The sequence below is a fragment of the Tamandua tetradactyla genome, chromosome 8 (genome assembly GCF_023851605.1).
Source record: "Tamandua tetradactyla isolate mTamTet1 chromosome 8, mTamTet1.pri, whole genome shotgun sequence".
Lineage (NCBI taxonomy): Eukaryota > Metazoa > Chordata > Mammalia > Pilosa > Myrmecophagidae > Tamandua > Tamandua tetradactyla.
This window is the reverse complement of record NC_135334.1, coordinates 79,870,137-79,875,253: the sequence shown is the minus strand read 5'-3', so window position 1 is coordinate 79,875,253 and position 5,117 is coordinate 79,870,137.

The window sequence follows — 5,117 nt, the reverse complement described above, 5'->3', positions numbered from 1 at the left end:
TGGTTCTGTTGGTTTCTTGTGGGGTGGGATTGTGGAAGAATGGCATGGTGGGACTAGCTCTGGACTAAAAGCTTAGCCAAGCAGCCACTGTCAGGGGCAGGGGACCTAGCTCCATGTCTTAGTCTGTCATACTGCTATGACAGCCCTAACAACAAGCATTTACTAGCTCACAGTTTTGGAGACTAGAAGTCCAAAATCAAGATGTTGGCAGGACCAGGTTTTCTCCCTGAAATCTATAGTGTTCTGTTGCTGATTTGCTGCAATCCATGGAATTCCTTGGCTTGCATCTCTGCCTCCTATGGTGATCTCTCATTCATGGTATCTGTTCTTCAGCTTTCTTTTGACTTTTGGTTTCTTCCTATGATGCCTTCTCTGACTGATTCTGTCAGAACTTCTTCTGTTTATAATGGACCCTGGTGGTAACAGTTTAAGTCCCATCCTGATTTAACTGGGGACACCGTAACTAAAAACAACCCCTTCAATGGGTCCTGTTTACAATGAGTTCAAACCTGTAGGAATATGGATTAAGATTAAGAAAAGATATTTCTTGGACTACACAGTTTTCGGTTTACCACACTCCATATGGGGTCCTGATGTTTAAAAGCTTCAGGAGAGAAGATCAAGAGAGGATAAACCCATGTAATCCTGAGTCACCTGCCATATCCCTATCCCCAAGCCCTGAATTTCCTGTAGAAATAGGCAAATCTTCTGCTTCTCTACTCTGGGGCTGAGAGGAGCCTAGGGAAAATTACCTTTGCACAAAACACATCCAGCAGCTGCAGGGAAAACAGTTTCAGGGTTTTGATCCAATACTTGAATCCCACACATGGGCAAGGGACCTGATGGGAGGCATAGGGACAGTTGTATGATTACATTCCTTCCCCTGGTTTCCATGTCGTCTTGTACAAACACACCCCACAAGGCCATCCAAAATATCTACAAAAGCATATAGGGAGTCATCAGCCTTTCCATTGCTTTTACCCTTTTCCTTCTTTATCAAGGTCACCCTTATTTGGCCAGTCCTGGAAACTAGGTGTGGGAGACTCCATGACCAATTTTTAAAGCTCTTTCCTGAAGCCCTTGTTCCATAATTCTCCCAAGAGTGCTGCCCTTTACCCCCCTCCCCCCACCCCTAGTTGAATGAGGGTCCTAGTCTGCCAGCATTTGGCAGCCAATTCCAAAGATAAAACCAGTACTCAGTGATCTGAGTGCACTGAGGTAGGGACTATTATTTCTTCCATTCTACAAAAGGCTGAAGCTCAGAGAAATAGATTATATTGCAGATGATGACAGAACCCACACTTGAATTTGAAATGTCATACTCCAAAGCTGGTACTTCTAACTGGTAAGTTATAACACCTTCCTCATCCTGTACCCCTTGAGCCTAGTAGCATGGTGACTGATAGAGAAGGTACCCAACAAACACTTGGAGAATGATGAATTTGGAAGGTTGGTCATGAGAGGTCATCAAAAAGGTCAAGACATTGTCCTCATATAGCATGATTCCTGGGACCAGGATAGGAGGGGCTGTGCATGGACCTATGGAAGACAAATGAGGGCTTTGCAGAGATCAAGGGACACTTGGACCATATAGAAGTCTCACTTAAGCTCAGCTTCCTGGCTATCTGTATCCCCACTGGCTGAGACATGGTAGGCAGGTGGAGGGACAGAAGAGAAGTCCTCTGAAGGTTCTTGGTTCTTGGGGTCAGCTTCCCTAAAAGCTTTAAGTCTGCTACTCCTCCCACCCACTTCACCCCTGTCTTGAGCAAAGCATCAGCAGTGCCACTGAGGATGGAAGCTCAAATTTCCATCATCAACTCTCACATTCTTACATCTCAACACCTAAATGTAGCTGAGAAATAAAATGGCAACAAGAATGATATTCCTTGTGTGGGAAGCCCTACTGAAAGGCTGCTGGAGCTGATTTCCATGGATAGCAAATTAGGTGATCTGCCTCAACCATTCAGAAGGAGTCTCAAGGTGGGCACTCAGCTGCTCCTAGACCAGGTCATAGAGGGCATTTTCTTGCCAATTCAGGCCTTGGGCCCTGAAGTAGAGGGAAGTAGTGCCAGTCCTTGAGTCAGATGGCGTATGTCTTAAATGGTCTCTGCAGACTTGGGGAATGCATTAGGGACCCTGCTGGGACAGGGTCAGAAATTTATTTTATGGTCCTACAAGAGGAGGACCTGTCTTAAATAGGTCTGTCAGTGGTCAGAACAAGCTGAACTCATGTGTGGCCTGCTGGTTCATTTATTCACTCAAAAAGGATTTATTGTGCAGTTTCTATGGTCAGATAGTGGTGGCCCTGGGAATACAGACAAAAATGGTTCCTACCTTTATGGAGCCTATAGTGAGTTAGGGGAAGAGTCAAAAGGGGTACTAAATGTGCACAGTTTGAATTAAGAGCTGCAAAGGAAATGAATAGAATGCAGTAACAGAGGATAGGGTGTTAAATAGGGTGGACAAGGAAGACTTTTTTAAGCTTTGACCTTCAGTTTTGGTGGATGTCAACTATGTTAAAAAGAGAAGATGACTTCAAGACTTCCTACAAAGCTACAGTAATCAAAACTGTTACTGATAAAAGATAGACATATAGACTTGAAAGTACAGAAATAAGCCCACACATGTAGGTCCAACTGATTTTTGACAAGGGTATCAAGTCCACTTAAGAATAGTCTTTTTAAACAAATAGTGGTAAGGAAACTGGTTTCCACATGCAAAAGAATGAAATTGGATCTCTACCTCACACCATACTTCAGACGATGACTTGGGGAAAATCTTCATGACCTTAGATCTGGCATTGGATTCTTAGGTATCACACCAAAAGCACAAGCAATAAAAGAGAAAATGGATAAATTGGACTTCTTCAAAACTAAAAACTTTTGTGCATCAAAGAACATTATCAAGAAAGTGAGTCATTTGTTACAAAATTTATATTTTGACTAGTGCATTTCCTAATATAACTTATGTAGATAGTTTGATTGAATGCCATAAGTACTTGTAATCTCAGGTAGGACATGAGATTTTGCTGGTTTGTCCAGAGTGATGCCCTGATGAATCCCACAGTGATTCGATTGTGAGTGGAAAAGTATCTGCAAAGCCCCCTTTGGGGAGTGATGAGAACGGGGAGAAATTCAACTTCCCCAAGTTGAATTCTTGATATTCTCACAAGCAGTGTAGACAACCAAAGCTAGAGGCTGAGCCCCCGGTCTTGGGGTTTGTTCATATGAAACTTAACCCCAAAAAGGATAAGTCAAGTCTACTTAAAATTTAGGCCTAAGAGTCATCCCCAAGAGAGCCTCTTTTGTTGCTCAGATGTGGCCTCTCTCTCCAGCCAACACAACGAGCAGTCTCACCACCCTACCCCTCTCTACGTGGGACATGACTCCCAGGGGTGTGGACTTTCCTGGCAACGTGGGACAGAGATCTTGGAATGAACGGAGACTCAGCATCAAGGGATTGAGAAAAACCCTAGAATGAGCTGAGACTTAGTATCAAGGGATTGAGAAAACCTTCTGACCAAAAGGGGGAAGAGGGAAATGAGACAAAGTGTCAATGGCTGAGAGATTCCAAACAGAGTCCGAGGTTATCCTGGAGGTTATTCTTATGCATCAAGTAGATATCATCTTGTTATTCAAGATGTAATGGAGAGGCTGGAAGGAACTGCCTGAAAATGTAGAGCTGTGTTCCAGCAGTCAGTTTTCTTGAGGATGATTGTATAATGATATAGCTTTCACTGTGTGACTGTGTGATTGTGAAAACCTTGTGTCTGATGCTCCTTTATCTACCTTGTCAACAAAGGAGTAGAACATGTGGAATAAAAATAAATAATAGGGGGAACAAATGCTAAAATAAATTTAGTTTGAAATGCTAGTGATCAATGAAAGTGAGGGGTAAGGGGTATGGTAGGTATAATTTTTTTTTCCTGTGTTCATTTTATTTCTTTTTCTATTGTCTTTTTATTTCTTTTTCTGAATTAATGCAAATGTTCTAAGAAATGGTGAATATGCAACTAAGTGATGATATTGTGAATTACTGATTATGTATATTGTTTTATTTTGTTTCTTTATTTCTTTTAATAAATTAAAAAAAGAAAGTGAAAAGACAACCTACAGAATGGGAGACAATAGTTAATCAAATATATGATGAGTTTAATATCTAGAATATATAAAGAAATCCTATAGCTCAACAGCAAAAAGACAACCCAATTAAAAATGTGCAAAGGACTTGAAAAGACATTTCCCCAAAGAAAATATACAGATGGCTAATATGCACATGCAAAGGTACTCAACATTAGTCATTGCAAATCAAAGCTACAATGAGCAATACCACTCCACAGCCACTAGGATGGCTATTATTTCAAAAACAGAAAATTACAAGTGTTGGTGAGGATTGGAACCCTCATGTATGGCTGGTGGGAATATAAAATAGCAGCCACTTGTGGAAAATAGTTAAACATAGAATCACCATATGACCTAGGAGTTCTACCCCTAGGTATATCCCCCCCAAAATTGAAAATGGGTACTCAAACAGGTATTTGAACACCAATGCTCATAGCATCATATTCACAATAGCCAAAAGGTGGAAAAAATCCAAGTACCCATCAATAGATGAATGGATAAACAAAATGTGATATATACATACAATGGAAAATTATTCAGCCATAAAAAGGAGTGAAGTTTTGAAACATGCAACAATATGGATGAACCTTGAAAACATTAAGCTAAGTGGAATAAGCCAGACACAAAAGGACAAATATTGCATATTTTTACTTATATGAAATCTCTAGAATAGGCACATTCATAGAGATGGAAAGTCAATCAGAGGTTCCCAGAGGCCAGGAGGAGGAGGGAATAGAGAATATAATGCTTAATGTGTACAGAGTTTCTGTTTGGGATAAAAAAAGCGTTTTGGTAGGAGAGACTTCCGGGTCAAGATGGCGGCTTAACAACGTGCGTGTTTTAGTTTGTCCTCCAGAATAACTACTAAATAACCAGAAACAGTACAGAACAGCTCCTGGGGCCACGTCAGTTTTTGTATTGCTCAGATGTGGCCTCTCTCTCCAGCCAACATGACGAGCAGTCTCACCACCCTCCCCCTCTCTGCGTGGGACATGA